The sequence below is a fragment of the Ambystoma mexicanum genome, chromosome 4q, assembly GCF_040938575.1.
Source record: "Ambystoma mexicanum isolate Mex_15411 chromosome 4q, UKY_AmexF1_1, whole genome shotgun sequence".
NCBI classification, from domain to species: domain Eukaryota; kingdom Metazoa; phylum Chordata; class Amphibia; order Caudata; family Ambystomatidae; genus Ambystoma; species Ambystoma mexicanum.
In genome coordinates this window covers 1,143,132,680-1,143,151,362 of record NC_090928.1, presented here as the reverse complement: position 1 = coordinate 1,143,151,362, position 18,683 = coordinate 1,143,132,680, and positions in this window count along the sequence as shown.

Sequence of the window (18,683 nt, the reverse complement as noted above, 5' to 3'; positions counted from 1 at the left end):
TTTTCCCAGCTTGTACTTCGAGCACCAATGGCTCCACCACCTTGTCCGTTTGGACCTCCACTGAGCAAATGCTCTTCTCAACCCCTGCGGCTCCAATGGCCTGCACACCAACTTCTTTCCGAACATCTTGCATTCCAGACCCTTCATCCCCTGTCCCCCTTCTTGTGACCCCTCTCTGCCATGCAGATGACCATTCCCTTTCCCGCTCACCTCTTTCCACGCCTGCCGCCTGTGGTCTGGCGTCCACACCGATGCTCCTCATCTCCTTTCTTAGAGGGCTCCTACTGCAGGGACAAAACATGTCAGCACACTCACCCAGCCAATAGTTCCCCTGACTCCTTACCCCTCATCCCCCCTGCACTTCCCTTTCCAGCTCCCACCTCAAACTTCTTCTCTCCTCCCCCCTTTCCCTGTCCGCCCTGTAATATTCCACTTCCCATTGCCCCACATATTCCTCCCATCCAACTTCATCACCCCTTAAATACCATTGCGGATGCGAGCTCATGCCCGAGTTGAGTTGATCTTCCTCTTGCGAGCCCGGGGCGTCTGCCCCGCTACTCTTTTGACGTCTTCTCGGCAGGGCCGCGGAAACCCCTGCCTGGTCCTCTTCTCTCGGGCGAGGCGTTCCGACCTCCACCCTGGAATCCTCATCGCTAGGGGCCATGCTGCACCCTCTAGGCTTTCCTTGCGCTGACCGAGGAGGGGCCGTTCTAAAACCCTCTACCTCCACCTGACCAGCGGGGGCTGCGCAGCGCCCTCCGCCCTCACTCCTCCTATCCGGGGGGGCCGTTCCGCGCCCCACTCTAACCTCCTCCATTGATGGGGACCTCTCCCTCCTTCTCCCACCTGCACTCTTCTGCAGGTATTTACCCCCTCTTCCCCTCTGCCCTAACACGCCCCTCTGCGCCCTATCACCGCCCCCACCTTCATTCCCTTGAGCCACCTCCTTTTGAGCACTCCTAGCTTCCCTAGGGCTATCATTCACTACCTCCCTCACTGGCTGCCCACCCGAACTCAATTCCCCCCGGACGCCATCCTGTCTATCTCCCTCCTCATCTTTCTGCCCCTGGATTCCCAAACCTCCCCTCTCCCCGCCGCGGGAGTGCAGGCCACCACTACCGCGAGAGCCCCATCTGCCGTAGCTCTCCGCTGCGGCCTGCCCCCACCTAGCTCCATCTCACCTGTGACCTCCACCACCGCCCCTTCCAGCTGGGCCTTAGACGCCCTGCTGATAATTTCCAGGGCCTCCCTCAGAGCCCTAGCATCCAACAGACCCTTCTTGCCCGCTCCCTGGCCCACCATTGTGCACCAATAATCTGGATGTGCACTAAAATATGGCCTTTGACAATTAAACTAACTAACTAAGCCCCCGAGCCAGGTACCTACCCGTGGATCACTAACCTTATCCCGAGAAAACCCAATTGGGCTATCAAAAATTCACTAGCACCCCCAAGCGTTAATCAAAATCTATACTTCCAATATATTGAATACCGCAACTTATTCTAGGGGGAAAAGATTTTTTTTTATTTTTTTTAATTTTATCTCCCCCTTCTTCATAAAAACCCTAGCCCTAAAAAAAAAAAACCCTTTCCCTAAACCTGACCTAAACAAGAGAAAACCGACACAAAACTCAGACCCCAATCAAATTGGGCCTAGAAAGACAGTATCACACTGCCCCCCGGTGGCTCAGAGGCCACGCCGCACGTGCACAGGAAATTCAATGCTGTCCCTTTAAGGGAACTGCAGTGCCCTCTATCCCTGCTTAGCGCTAACGCGTGCAGTAAAAACAAGACGGTCCCTTTAAGTGGACCGCACTGCCTCCCCCTGACCAGAAGGAGCTACCGCATAGCTCGAGCCAACAATGCTACTGCCTGGGAAACCCCGCCCACGCACCCCTTCCCCTTGCCCTAACTGCACCAACAAGGGAATTGCAAAGAAAAGAAAAGAAGAAGAAAACAGCTAACTCTTCCACACCCCGCTGGCACTCGAACGACGGAGGGAAGTGCCCGAACAGAAAAAATCCTCCACTGCACCCCCCCGAACCGGACGCCTCGCACCAGCCACAACGGGACCCGACGGTAAGCAGGCCAGGGGTGTCTTATCTACGGCACCCCTACTACACGTTCCCCAATACTAATAAATATATATATATTATTATTATTATTTTTTTTTTTAATTCACTAACTACCTACCCGCCCACTCTACAAACAATCCCCTTCCTCACCTCACTACGCGCACACCTAGGCCCAGCTAATACCAGGGAAGGTTCGGGAGCAGGCAATAGGACTTGACAATCACCAAGTCCTAACCGTCGCCTGCCTCCCGAACCTTCCCTGAGCCATTAAATACCCCCGGGAGGCGCTCTGCCCCCCACGGTGACTCACTGGCCGTGTGCAGCGCCAAAAACTCCTCGGGGGGAAACGCTACGCAATCCCCCCGTGACCCCCCTTTTGCCTCACATAGTTCTATAAGGATTTTTATATTTGATTGACACTATGGTATGTGTACTTTTCACAATATCTTTATAAAGCAGTGTATTGATGAAAGCCAAACGTGGGAGCGAGGAGGGGAAATGATGAGAGGGCAAGTAAGTCATGAGTATTTACCCAGGAGGTGGCAAGACAGTGTGCAATCCTGGACACTGGTGCAGTTATTTTCCCCTGATTGTAGCTGGTTTTCAGGGTACAAGTGAAGAACACATGTGAGTGGACAGCGTAACTTTTATTCAGAGGGTGTGCACAATCCTCAGTTTTTTTTTAGTTTGGCAAGCTTGCTCAAGTATTTGGCTACCAGTATTCTACTCATGTTGTTATGTTCCCAGTGTGGACAATTACCCACAAGACCACAAGCACTTGTTTCTTATTGGGATTTAGTTTTCCAGGGAATATTTTACTACTGATTGCTGGGTTTAAAAGGTGAGCATCTTTTATACTTTGCCAGCATATTCTTTGGAATATTTCCACTCCCATGTTATTTTTCTGGTGTTCATTATGTTTTTTTTTTAAAGTCCAATGTTATTTTGTCTTGCACACCTTCTTCTAAGGGGATGGTATATTTGTATATTTCACTTTATGATATATGTTCACTTACTGTGCATATATTCATGGTGCCAGCTTTTGATTTTCACTATGGAGTCAAAATTATCTGGGCATATGTTATTCTTGCTGCCGGTCATTTTTTTCCCTTTTCCGTGCTGCCACAATGCAGTTTGTTTGGGTTTGTGCGATATATATATCACAACAGTCACAAAGAGACCGGCCACAAAACAAGGGGCTTGTAGCAGGCTGCTTAACCAAAATGTGTCATCCTCGGCAAATAATGTAATCTCATTGCACATTGCCTGAAACAATTGTGAGTTCTTAAAGCCTGCCATCTTTTATACATAACAATACCACTGTCAAGACAGGTCAGAATATGTCTGTGATTGATGATCGTCTTTGAGCGATGGGATGCAAATGTTTTAAAATATAGAGTGGCCGTTCCCACTGGCCATGGCCAAAAGCCATGGCTAGTGGTCTGGTAGTGTTCTAAAATGGACAGTGGACATGGCCAACGGTCGTGCCCACTGCGGCCATGGCTAGTGGTCTAGTAGTGTTTTAAAATGGACATGGGGCACGGCCAAAGACGGGCAGATTGTCAAAACCTTTTCAGAATGAAAGAGGGGCATAGTCTCAAAAAACATGTTTTGTGCAAGTGATGTTTTGTTACACCTATATTTGCAAGGGTGCTGGCCAGCACATCTCTTGCACCACTGCAGATCCCCCAAAGACTGTGCAGGTCACCTTTATGAATATTTTGTTGTTCTGGAAATGGCACAAGTAAAAAGCACATACTCTGCGCTTCTATTTTACTTGCACCACATTTTGACAATCTATGCCAAGGGGATGCTTAGAGAGTGAGCATGGGTTGCTGGAAACAGTATTAAAACAATACAATTTTCATTAAACTACTCAGATCTTGAATTAATTAAAAATACATCAAATACTCTGCACTGATATTACAAGGTCAGCTCAAGGAAAATTAAAATCTTTCACATTATTACACTAACACTCACATAAAGCCAGAAAATATTATAGTGCAAAAAAGGAAGAAAAGCATTCAGTGACATGCCCCTGAGCACAAAGCTCTCAGCCTTAAAGTGCCTCGTACTAAGGTCTTCAATACGCACGATTCAAGTGGATCCGAAATTAGCAGCAGGCGGAAAAGAGCCGGTCTGTACTGGAGGAAGTCCCTCTCGCTCAGGTCTGGCATTAACGTTTCACTTCCAAGCCCTCAATGGGATGGGCAAAAGAACAGAAAATGGAGGAGCCTCTGGATCTCTTGCCAGCAGGATGGACATGGGCTGTCATGGTATTGCATGCCACCCCTTGGACCCTGAAATGAAGCAAATAGGAGGACTTTGAAGCATATTTGCATCAAAATGGCTCTGTTCTTCGCAGACAAGGTTTGATTATTTACCCAACTCTTTTGTCAACATATACATTCAGTAAAGAGACTTTCAGGCTGAGAATTTCCCATTGAATTATAGACCTTGGGTGGGCCTGTGCCCCGGGAGTCCCGCTTTTAACAAAGTCATCCCTCGCATGCACCAACCAAGGATCCGAGGACATTTGTGTGCATTTTGGTAAATCCTCAAGAATTGCTTGTGTCTCAGTACACTAGCAGGGTGATAAATGTGCACTCTAGCTATTGGCTAGCAATATTGGACTCTTTGCGAGTATGAAATGGTGGCCTGTGTATATGATGGCCTGTGAGGTGGCAAGTGACTTTTTATGGCTGGCCAGTAGCTTGCAACTAGAATCTTCACCCCTTGAAATGGAAATTCCAATTGTCCATACGCACACCAGTAAAGGAATTGGGGCAGTCTTGGGGCAGTCCTCCAGGTAACGCATGCCAACCCCTTAATGTAATGCATGCCCTCGTGCAGAGCTTAGCAGTCCCAGGAGTTTCAAAGAAAGACCTCTTTTACTACCTGCAGACATTGATCAATTTCTCACCCCCGGATATCACATCAGCCTTTCAGTCTTTTTATTCATAAATCAGTTTCTTCAACTTAACTATTTATTGCATTACTTTAGCTATATTCAGAGCCAAAGCGGTGTACCATTGCATCCTAGTTCCTCTTTTAGCTCTTGCTTTCTAGGCGTGTAGTTTTGCATTCCCCCCTATAGTTTCAAGATTACTTTTCCCTTAATGTAAAGTATGCAGCTTGGTGAGCTACTCATGGGTGACAAGTACAACTGTAAAGATCTGCCATACAAAGATGGCAGTGAAACCCCTGACCCCCTCTATTTACTAATAATTTTCACAGTGATCAAGTTCCAATCATAGGTTCATGATAACAGCCCCATCTACCACACCTGCCACAGGAGTGTGCAAAAAGCGCTTTGCATAGAGCATCTGGCCAGCAAGTTGATATCATGGACAATTTCTCATGGTGATATGCTTTTCTTTCATTTCGAAATGTGCCTATGTTACATAAAAGTGTATAAAAAGGCTCCATTCCAGTTACAGTGTGGAATTAACAGACTGACATGTTTCAACAGTTCAAGGGCAGAAAAAGATCTTCTTTCCTATGTGGACGGCATAGAATTGGTGTGCCCTGTCCATATCACCCACCAAAAGGTCCTCGACATATGTAAGACCTTTATGAGACAGCAAAAGATAACAATGAAGATGAAACAATTGCCATCCTGTCTCTACTAGTAGATCTCTGGAGGGACCTGCTTTATTTCAGCCATCTCTGAAATGGTTTTTAAAGGCACATTTGGCAGTAGCTAATGCTTCTGCCATTCATGATTTGAAGGGGAAGAAGATGTGAGCGCAACAAATATTGAAACGTGCATAACCAGCTTGAGTTTATGTGTTACTGGAAGTTGATGAAAACCTACTCACATTCCCATTTTAGATTTACTTGCCCCTGACAAAACTCATCACTTTGTTTTGATTGCCCTCCCAGTGACACAGCTGTGATTAAAAAAAACAACATCCGCGTTGTCTTGTTGATTCTGTACTCTCTCCATCCTTTGAACGTCTTTCTTTCTCTCTGAATATGCTTTTTAGTTTCTATTTATATTTTCATCTTTTTATATGTTCCCCTACTGTTTCAAAGCTATATGTTGCACTAATGTGTGATATTGTGGCATCTAAATCTGTTTTACACTCAATTATAACTCAATGTACACTGGAATAATGTTGCTGATGCCCTATAAAATTGTCTTTCGGATTTACTAAATAATTTGAAGTTTAATCAGTTTGTAGTCCCTCCCAACATTATTTTGCAAACCTCATGGATTTAAATATTTAAGGAAATATATGCCTTCTTGTCATTCCCCATTCTTGATAGCTTGGACAGACCACTTTATGATCCCTTTTCTTTGTTTCTTCCATTTTGTTCTTCAACTGTTCCTGTACAGTCTCAATTCTTACTGACTCATTATGTTAATGCATTCTTACTTGCTTCTTCTAATAAAACTTGTTGTAATATACAAATGTTAATGTTTTGTCTTTCTGCTTTCTCCATTGCTAACTCTTTAGCCCCTCTTCATCTTATAAAACGTAAGCAACGACCTTCAGCTCCATGGTAGGGTTATCAGTTAAAAAATGAAAAGCAAAATATTCTGTGCCTTGAGAAACAACAGCTTCGTAAACTCAGAGCCACTTAGAAACGTAACATTTAGTTGGCCAAATGTTCATACTTTCAATGCAATGAATCGGCCCTGCAAATTGTTGTCGAACATTCCTTTAACCTTATGCAACCTCCCTCTCCAAAATGGAAGATCTTCTTTTCATATTGTTTTGGACTTCTCGGTAGTGGTCAATAGTGGTAATGTAGTATTCAATACTAAATGAAGACTAAAAGACTAGAAAAAAGTATTTGTTTAGTTAGTAATCGACTAGTATTCAGCATGATTAAAAAGAATACTATGGAATACTAAAAAAACTAACTATATGCTTCGAACACTATACAAAGACAAGTCAAACACTAAATGTAGATTCAACTCTGGTAAGGTATGCTACTTTACATATTACCTCTATTCAGGGGAGTGCTTTAAACACTTATTTTGTTGATAAAGATCGACAAATTTAGACTGCTATATAGTCCAAACCACTCAATTCTCCCTCATCTAGAAGAAAACCTCCAGTACATTCTGGAAGTGCTGGAGAGATATGCAAAGCTGTCTGGTATAGCCGTGAACCCCCAAAAATCTAGCATATTTCCACTCGACAGGAACAAAGGGACCCTGCTGGAACAGCTACTGGTACTACAGATACCATGGGCGGTGCGCACATTCCGATACCTTGGAATAGACGTATACCATATAGTAGAGGAGGAACACCAATATAATACAGAGGAGGCAATCAGAAAAATTGGAAATAGTATGAAGTTCTGGGTGAAACTACCTCTGGCGATGATGTGTCGAGGGGCAGTGTTGAAAATGGTGGTCCTACCGAGGCACTTGCATTATTTTGGAAATATCCCGTATCTTATAACAAGACGGACTTTTGACAAGATAGAGAGCATTTGCAGGGACTTCCTCTGGCATGGGACGAGGAATAGGGTAGCCCTTTGGAAGCTGCAAAACTCATACGAAAAAGGGGGAATTAAATTGGCGAACTACGAAATATACTATATAGCTAGCCAGCTGCAATACGTAGCCAGGTGGCTCTCTGAAGAGTCAACCTCGGAGTCCAGGCTGTTCCGACGGGACTGCTCCCCATACTTCTTAAAGGAAATGATGTGGCTACCTAAGGCAGACATGGAAGGGTGCCCAAAGATGATGGTACTAGGGTGGAGGATATGGCGCAGGGCCTGTCAGCTGATGGTGAATTCATTCCCGCGCTCCCCGCAGGTAACATCTAGTGGCGTTGACTGGCAAAGACAAGCAATTGAGGATGATGATCAGGAAACACTGGGAACCGGTGGGGATAGCAACCATGGCCGATATATGGCAGGAGGGGGACATAAGGGATTTTGCGATATTGGAAGAAGAAACTGGGTTACATATGGGCCAGTATATTACATACCACAGGGTGGTGCAGACAATTAGGCAGACATGGTGCGAATTAGCACTAGCAGAAGAACCAGACACTACCATTGACACAATATATGACATCGCAGAGGGGGGACATGAGATATCTAGAATATATGAGATGATGATGTCAAAGTGGGGAAGTAGGGGGCGCAGCTGAGACAGGACTGGGAAGAGGAAGTAGGAGGCCCAATGAGTGATGGGATGTGGGAACGAGCCCAAAAATACCACAAAAAAGTGTCGAGAAATGCAAGTCTGCAACAAATACAATTGTACGTAACCCACAGGGCATATATGACGCCCCAGAGAATAGCCAAATTTAAAAGTGTGGGACGACAAGCATGCACCAAATGTGAGGAGGAAAATGCCGGAATAGTGCACATGTTTTGGTCGTGCCCGGTCATTGAGTGGTTTTGGGGTGAGGTGGCTCACAAGTTGGCTGAAAAAGGAATTAAAATTGTAGTGGATACAGTGTGGGCTTGTTTGATAGGAGGTTTCCCGAGATCGCATAAACTCAAGCTTGTGAGTAAATTAAAGGACTTAGCGTATGCGCTTGCAAAGAGGAGAATTGCTATGGGGTGGAAGGCATGCCAGAGACCACGAATAGAAGTATGGTGGAAAGATCTACAGAAATGGGCCAAAGCGGAAACTGTGGTATGGCAGGATGCAAGTAATGCTGGGGGGGGAAGCTGAGACCCTGGTAGCCTGGAAACAATTGATAGCGGAGCTATTTGGGTCACCACGAGACCCAACGGAAGACATGGAGGAGGAATCCTTATTACAAGAGGCAGAACCAGAACACGGAAGGGAATATGTTGTAAAGGGGGGAGGGAAGGGGAGAAGCAGTGGACATGTTGCAGAGATGTATGTTTATAATGTTATTGTATAGTATACACTGCAAGTCTGGTTTGTATTGTTTGTTGAAATAAAATTGATAAAATTATTTTTTTTTAAAAATTCTCCCTCATCTCCTGGATACTTTTGTGCCTCCTTCTGAAATGGGCTGCCTGTCTTTATTAGTTATACATCTTTTAAAATAATTTGTTCATGCAGTTTAGGCTGAATTCAAGTAATTACATATACATACGCATGTATTTGTATATGTGGGGTTAGGGAAAGAAAACGGGTCAAGTTCATGACAACAAAATTACACTAACAATGTGCAGACTTTAAAAACGAAAACTATGAAAACACGTAAAACCATGCAATATTATATTTTAGTTTTATGGCTTTGCGCTGAAAAAAAGCTAAACGAAATGAAAATCAGCAATGGGAGAACTTGACAAATTATCAAAGGTAAAAGATGTATTCACCAGAGGGAGCCAAAGAGGGCAAATCTCATCAAGAATGGTCTTAATCGGGTAAACTGGAAGAAGGCCATCAGTATAAGAAGGAGCCTTCATAGTAGATGAATAGGCTCTCTGTGTTTAATGTATTTATTTTCACATTTGTAGCAGTGCACCCAGCCCATGGGCATGTAGGCGCTAGTTTCATTGCCATAGTCAAAATGGATAACGTGTATCATTGTACACATTACATAATGAGCACCATTACAACCACTGCAATCTCAACACATAACAATGCATGCACTGAATTTAAAATCTCCATCTAAGATTCCTTTCTTAGATAAAAAATAATCAGAGATAGCAAATATGCATTTAATTTTGTGAACCATGCTTAATGTCGACCCAAAGCCATAAAACAAAACATATTATCTCACCTAAATCCATCCCATAAACTGAAAAGACATGGACTTGACCCCATAGACATGTCTGTCCATCACCAATCTGATTTTTGTTGGGTATATTTCTGAAAATGTGTGCAGCAAATCAACTTTCCCACCACTTAGGCACTGTCACATCACTTACTATCGCGTTTTTCTCAGGCTCACCTGTATGAGCCGCTGGGCTCAGAAGGATTCCGTCCCCTCAGGGAGCATGCACACTGTTCCATGAGGTCTTGTTGAAGGCAGCTCAGGTCAGCAACATTATCTGGGCTTCCGCCCCCCCCCTCTCTCCCTCTATCTCTCTCTCTGTCCCTCTCTCTCTTTCTCTCTCTCTCGTTTCATCCCTAAAATGGCAGTCTGATATCTCTTTGTACCTGTGTGCATCTGCACCCCCGCCTCCCCAAGAAGTACCTTCCTGGAGCACTGAGGGTGTGACAGCCACACACTCCCTTCTAAGGGATTACCAATCTGGCTTTCGGCCCTGGTGTAGAACCGACACAGCTATCATTCAGATGGTTGGTGATATCTTACGTGTGCTGCATTCTGGTGGTACTTTCTCCCAGTTCTCCACGATCCACCAGTTGCATTTGATATGGTTAACCTTGGGGTTTATATTAACATTTTACCCTTCCAAATGGGTCTTAAGGGTATCTACAGCAAGCGCCTATATAAGCACAACAAGTACAGACTCAGCAAGTAGCAGCACTGCAATGGAATACGAGTACAGGAGCCCCACCTGCCATGATGCACAGGGATTCTCTGGGGTGATGACTTATTTAATTTAATTGTTTTTTAATAATGCGCCTAATACCATACCTGAGTTTGGTATCCAAGCGCAGACCAGAGATCCAAACCTCTGTTGTTCTGCGCGGTCGTGCTTCCAGGACCAGCGTGTTGCCCCTGTGTTGCTTTTACTGATGAGTTACCAATTTCTATAGGAGAACATGATGTATCTTTGCCACTGTTACCACTATTGCTCTCTCAACAGACACAAGTTAACATATTAGGAAGAGATTTGATGACAAAATTAAATATGATGATATCCTTCGCTGACAAAGGTATTGTGTGTTCCACTCCAGGAATATAGTTTTTTTATAATTCATATTAGCATTTGAAAAACACAAGGCATTATGAGGGGCCCCTTTTGACCCAGAAGCATTCTTGTACAGAGTAACTATTTTATTATCATGGCTCCCCAGATTAGTAGGTAGAATATTGAGGATTGTAAGTGACTTCAATCTAGCAATCCCACTAAGTCAATGCCTAGTCTGGAATGCCCAATGGAAGCCCTTATTCATATGTTTTTATGTCAAGTTCTTAAATCTGGATGATGAACCCTTATATAACGCCCCTCTCTTTGAATCCTTCTGACCTCGCTGAGCCAAGAAGTAAGTTTGTTTTGCAAATTAAAAGGTTTATTGGAAAAATTAAACAATATATATCACACTTTTAAGAATAAATTAATATCTGATAGCACACTTGTGTGTATGAACAGTAATCAACAATGGATAATATTACAGTAGCACAATTCCTTAATTACCTAGGAGTTGGTATAGAAAGGATAAGGTAGCAGAGAATACTTTGTATGGTTTCAAGGAAAAGCAATGATGGAAAGAATGCAGCACACAAATAAACTGGATATGGTTTCAGCAAGAGATAATCTCATCACTGATTTGTTGGAAAGCTTAGGTTCTTAGCTTTAGAATGACACTTACATCTCGCTTCTAAGACATACGGTTCGAAAGATACAGACGTTTTTGTGGAGGTAGATTTTCAGAAATGAAGTCAAGATTTCAGAATGACAGATGACACTTTTGCAGCTTTAAAAATCACAGAATGGACACACGATTTCTATGCAGTTCTAAATAGCTTGAAATGGATGGGATGAGATTACTTTAGACTAAGAGATGACTATGCACAACTCATGGCTGGATACTCACTCCTAGTTTTGGACTGGAATGGGCCTGGGACTGCACTCCCGCCACCGGACGGTCTCTGGCACTGGTCTGGTCTGGTCCTGACAGGTTCTGGATACAGCTCTGCTTTCCGGGTCTGGGTCTGGCACAGGGTTCTAGCCAGAATCAAACAGCTCGCCCGGCTGTTGAATAGATTGGTTAGGTTGCTGGATTCTGGGGCCTGCTGAGAAGGATTCAGCTTTTGGTTCAGGCCTCTCTGCTTCAAGTTCTGGAGTCTGTCTGGTGTCTAAGTTTTGGATATGGTCGGGCAGCGTGCTGCACAGAAATTGATTAAAGAGTGGAAAATTAATGTTCCTATCTGGGTCTCAGTGGTTCTTTTTATGTCTTTTGAAAGTGGGTGGGAAGGCTGACTTCCTATGCGCAACCCTCTGAGGATGCTGATAGGTTAAAGGATTTACTGTGACCTGACTGGAGAAGGGAATTGTGAGTCAGAATTGGTCAGAGTGATGCTATGTTTATGGCTTGACTGAAGTCCCTCACCTTAGCATTTACTTAGAAAAACAATTTTTCATAACTAAACATGCTTCCCAGATACACAAGTTGTTGAAATTACATGTACACATCACATATGAATTAAGACAGGTCTCTGTTCAACCCTGATCTTTCTAAGAGCTTGGGTGAAGAAGTGACAATATTTTGCGCTTTTGATGGGTTTCGCAATATTGGTTTTTCATCAAATCTGACACGGAGGTACACACCCTCTCTGGGCATATTACAGTAAGTTTTGAGGTCTCTAGCACAAACACAGACGTTACGATATTAATAATTACAGGGCATGACCTCAGAACATCCTACAGCGTCCATCTTTGTCTCAAATTGTGGGTGCATTTTTCATATTAAGAATCCCCAAATTGTACATTTCTGTCAGCTTGATACAATATTTTATAAGCAATTTAATAAAACATACATTTGCCTCTGCTGCAGTACACCCATTTGTTTGTCCCCGCCCCTAGAAATGTCGCCTTCCCCCAGAGCAGTGTTGACAGTTCACACCCAAAATCAGCATACCCTATTCAGCTGAAGGAATACTTTGTCCTGTTTTTCCTGCTAGCAGGGCATTCGTCCAGGGTGCCACTCGCCATCTGATTAACAGAACCATGTGACTTCCTGCCTTGTTGCTGAGATGACCAGGTGTGAAGACTTCTCATGGACAAGCAAGCCTTTGAAGTCCCAGCTAACTCAGGTTCACTGGTTAGCTCTTGAAATACAAGTCTCGTGTCAGAATTTAGGTCGCTAGCGCCGGTCAGTGGCGGGCACCGGTATTGCACCCATTTTTGACAGCTGCCTTAAATTAATACATTTAAAAAAACGGGATTTTACTTAATATCATATGATCCTTGCTATCATTGTATTGATGTGGATTCTGCAGTAGAGTAATGTAGAACACCCAACCAGAAGTTAAGTTGGATTTTCTTGGGTGGTTTCATTCCCATGATTTTAGCAATTTTGACAATCAAGAAATGAATTGTTGAACAGCTCTGTATTCCTTTGTCTGCTTTTGTTCTGAGGGCAGCCAAAGGATGGGGCTGGCAATGGTCTCCTGGATTAACACTGACAGAGGCAAAAGAAGATGGCAGCCTGTCTGTCAGGTTCTCACTGTGCACTTTCTGGTGATTTATGGCCAGCAGCATGCTTTCCGGCAGCTATTATGATGTTTCCCATGTCAGTAATGCACAATGATGTTGTATGGCTTTGATGCGTGGGTTGAAACATCCCACAGGATACCAGATGAATTTTTGTTTAGACCAGAAATACCTATGGATAATGAAGACGGACAGGTAATTCGCTTAGAGTTAGAAGCAGCAGAAGTTGGAGAAGAAAGGGGGGTTGCTCATGGGACAGATGATGAGTGAAGGGGATGGAGAGCAGTGATAGCCCCGAAGAATACAGACTGAGAGATTTGACAAGTAATTGTTAAGAGATGATTACTCAGACGATGAATTAATATTTTTCATAAGTCTCTTTGGAATAAAATAGAAAATAGAGACATTCTAGAGGGAATGGTATTAGTGAGAATGAAACCATCTTTCTTCCAGAAAGACTTAGAGAAGGTGGCAAGCATTTTGTGGACCAATAGCCCTTAAGTTTTAGGCCTACTAAAAGGACTAAAGGCAGTTAAATTCAGGTTTAAGGCTAGAGCTATTCTCCCATGAGCAAAACAGTACCCCATGTCAAGAGATCCGGATGAGGGCATATTTGAAACAATTTATGCTTTAATGCAGCAAGGAACATTGGTGCTATCGGATTCGCAAGGCAACACGGCTGTGTACAGTGTAAAGAAATCAAAAGCGCAGTCATGGAGATTTTTTCAGGATCTCCATTTCTTAATAATATTGTTGAAGCAGAGTTTCCTCTGGTCCTGAATCCAGCTACAATATTGTGTAATATTCCATGTACAGTCAAGTATTTTACAGTAATAGATTTGAGCAACGCATTCTTTTCAATTCCCCTTCATGAGGACTCACAGGATTTGACCTCATTTTCATATTGAAATCAACATCAGAAACACACTCATTTGCCCGAGGGGCACTGTGAGTCCCCCTCAATCTTTAATAGAGTCCTTCAGATGGACCTATGTCGGTGGTCTTCAAACTTTTTAGGCCTGCCCCCCCTGAGCAAAATGTGGGCAGGCCATACCCCCCAAAAATGCCAAATGGACAGTAAGTCCAAATGGCTATGAACTATTGAGCGTCATCACCGCACCCTACTCCTAGTATAATCCATGGGTTCTCTCACCTGCTCCCATCACAGTCTCTGGGCTCCTTCATCCCACTCCTACTGAGTCCCTGGGCTCTCCCCACCCCACCACAGTCCCTGGGCTCCCCCACCCTGCTCCCAGTACAGGACCAGTGGCGGCTGGTGAATTTCTTAGGTAGAGGGGCATAGTTATTTGCCTTTGATATGCCATAGCAACCAAGCGTAGTGAGGGAGCCCAAATCAATCAAGAGGGGTCGGGGGGAATGAGGGGGGGTCCCCCAGGAATTGCTTTAAAATAATGAGTTAAAATGTTGCATTTTAGAGCATACTTAAAAATAAAATGGGTAAAAAGGCAAACAGTTTGCAATTGGCGCTGGTGGGCCCAGGGAGCAGGCATGATATTTTATACTGGACATCTATGATAGATGTTCAGTAAAAAGATATCCTCCCTGTCCCCTGGGTCCCACAGTGCCTAATGCAATCAACATGATTATGTGTGTATGCAAGGTGCTGGGGGTCCGGGGGAAAGCATGGTGTTTTTGACTGGACATCAATGATGGATGTCCAGCAAAAAATACCATCCCTGTCCCTTGGGCTCCACAGCACCTCAGAAGGGGAGTTTATTTTGGCAGGTGGGTAGGGGGATTGTGCAACAAAGGCATTTTTTGTTGTACAACCCTCCTTCCACCCCTAACCCCCACTCACCAACATCAGCTCAACGGACCAACACACACACACCCGCCCCCCGAATCAATCTATCATTCACACGAGCAACCATCACCATACATTCACTCATACCACAAGCATACATGCATCCATACACATTTTCTTTAAAAAACTTTTATTTTTGTCGGCAGAGGTTCACAAGGCACATACTTCAAGGCAACAAGTATATAAACCAGGCATAGCATAGAGCATCATAATGATTACAAAATATAGTTCCAACAGTGGTTACAGAGCATCAACACATAAAGAAGGACACAACAGAGATCAGGATGCATGGATGGAGACTGGAGACAAGCCAGATCCGGGCGTGTTCTTACTTTGGTTGTTGAGATACGTATTAAATTTGCTCCAGATGTTCCTGGGGCGAGATTGGGCGGGCAGCATAGTCAGATATTCCTCCTCACAGTTCCGTGACCATGTGAGCACACCCAGCCATTTCTGAGAGGCCGGTGGGGAGGAGCGCTTCCAGTTCCGGAGTATACATTTTTTGGCAATCATGCAACTTAGATTTAAAAACATTTTCAGGCGCTTAGTCTCGTCAGTCCTCCAGACCCCAAACAGAACTGCCAAAGGATCGGAATCAATTACAGTTTCAGTTACTGCACTTAGTGTATGTAGAACACCGTCCCAAAAATTGGACAATTTGTTACAGGTCAAGAACATATGTAAGTGATCAGCACCCACTGCCTTGCAACGTGGGCAGAGGTGCACTTCAGAGCGAGCAAACCCCGAAGTCCTGCGTGGAGTGTAGTAGAGCCTATTAAGAAGCTTATATTGCATGGCACGAAAACAGAAGTTGAGGGAGACTTTTTGGGTGTGGCAGCACATATCCTCCCACAATTCATCAGGTATTTCTAGGCCCAGTTCAGCCGACCATCCGTCGTGCGCCCCGAGAGCCGGAGTGGGGATAATGTCTTGTAGAATTTGATACAGTGAAGAGACGACGGCCCATGCACCGTCCGAGTTAGCGATATATGCTATTGCCGGGTTATCTGGGGGCTCATCAGGGAAGGAGGGCCACATGGTGCGGAACGTGGCGCGGAGCCTGTAGTATTGAAGAGTCTCTAGGGGGGATCTGGTGTGCCCCCGTCTCCAAGTTTGGGGATCTATGAATTTGCCTTCGGGATAGAAGTCGGATAGCGCCCGGTACCCCAGTGCACCCCAGTGTCAGGCCAGAGCGGTATCCAGCATGGGCTCCAGGCCAGGGAAGGCCCATATGGGAAGCCATTTGTAACATGGGGAGGGCCCACTTGTCGAGTATAGCAGACGTGACCAGGCATACAGAGTCGCAGCATTGGGGTTGATGGGGGAATCCGGTGCATAGTGTCGATGTAGTATTAAGGACATTAAGTTGATACCAGCGGACGCAAGCCGATCCAGTTTGACATGTGAGTGCACTGGGGAGCCAGGGTACCAATGAGTAGCATGCTGGTCCTGGGCCGCGATCCAGTATAATGCCAGGTCCGGAGCAGCAATACCACCCCGTTTGTATGAAAGTGCCATGTCGGTCCACTTCTTGCGCACTGCGCCGGAGTGCCAAAGGAATTGTGCACAAAGCGTATGCAATTTAGTGAAATAAGCCATTCCAGGCCATATAGGTATATTGGAAAAGGTGTATAAGAGCTTGGGGAGCAAGATCATTTTAATAAGAGATAGTCAGCCAGCAACAGACAACAGAAGAGTGCGCCATCGTGACATTTTGGTCTCAAATGTTTGTGCTATAGCTGAGTAATTATCGGCGAGCAAGGTGGGTTTAGTGAGGGATATCTGCACCCCAAGGTATCTAACACCCTCAGGGGCCCAGCGCAGGGGATACTCGGTGGTGGGCTGTAGAGTAGCTTTAGTGAGTGGGAAGATCTCCGATTTGGAATAGTTAATCGTAAATCCGGAGTGGGTGCCGACGCGGGTGATGTGTCTAAGTATGGGGTCTAGGTGGGTTGTGGGATCTCTGACGTATAGTAGGACATCGTCAGCATATAAAGATGTTATTTCAGGATTGTCACCAGTCTTATTCCTTTACGCGAGTGTCGTGCACGAACAAAGTCCGCCATTGGTTCTATCACCAAAGCGAACAGGATCGGGGAGAAGGGGCAACCCTGTCTGGTGCCTCTGAATAGCGTGAACATCTCGGATGTTAGTGAGTTAACTCGTACCCGCGCAACAGGGGAAGTGTATAATAATTTAATTAACCCTATCATGTTTTGGCCAATGCCCATTGTTTCGAGGACCAGCCACATGTATTTCCAAGAGACCATATCGAAGGCCTTCTGAGCGTCCAGCGTAACCGCTACGGCCTGGACGTCTTGATCTATACGGGACATAACATTGAACAATCTCCTGATGTTATGGGAGGTGGACCTGCCGGGAACAAAGCCTGCTTGGTCTTCTTGTACCAAGTGTGTCATAATGGGCAGAAAGCGATTAGCAATGATCTTAGCAAAGATCTCTGTGTCAGGGTTCATGAGGGAGAGAGGTCTATAGGACACGCACTCGTCATCGGGTTTACCCGGTTTGAGCAGCACCATGATGGCCGCTTCCCGCATGGAAGGGGGATGGATAGAGGCACAGAGTGCCACATTCCAGACCTCCAACAGCCGGGGGGCCAGAATAGCTATGTGCTCTTGGTAGAAGTCTGCAGTGAGGCCGTCAGGTCCCGGCGCCTTGCTTTTAGGTAAGTCTGAGATAGCCGATACTATCTCGTCTAGCGTAAACGGGGCATCCAACTGGTCCCGGGTCTGTGGGGAAATTTCCGTAGTGGGGATCTGATCAAGGAGCTCTCGCATATGTTGTTCGGTGTGCTCTACGGACTGGGAGTAAAGGGATCTATAGAACTCGGTAAATATATCCAGTATTTGCTGGTCTGCCAATTGAGCGTCACCATTTCGATCTTTGATGGAAGTGATCTGTGTTCGGCCCAGTTCCCCCCTCGCAAGTGTCGCAAGCGTTTTCCCGGGTCTGTCTCCCTCTCCATATTTCCTGGCGGGATGCGGGCAGCTGAAGTAATGAACTTCGCTGGTAGCTAGTGTGTTAAATACTTGGAGTTCATCCGAGATTTGGGCAAGAGTGGTGGGGTCAGTTCCAGAGGAGCAACATTGCTCCAATTGTTTCAGTTTGGCCTCAGATCGCCCAAGAGTGGCTCTAATAGCTTTTAACACCCCAGCCTCCCGGGAGATAGACATGCCCCTAATGTAAGCCTTAAAGGCCTCCCATCTAACCGCGGCGGACGTGTCCTGAAGAGAGTCCAGTTCAAAGAACGACTCAATGTCAGCTAGTATCTCAGACTTAAACACAATGTCTTTTAGGGCTTCGGACTTAAAGCGCCTGGTGCAGAGTGTTGAAATGGGAATTCCCAGTCCTAAGGACAGCGTAATTGGAGAGTGATCCGAAAATGTGCGGGGAAAAATGCATGTATCTTCCACCCTACCCATGACCTCTCTAGAGACCAAGAACAAATCTATCCTGGACGAGCTTTCGTGTACAGAAGAGTAATCGGTGTATTCCCGCTGCTGGGGGTGAAGTGCTCTC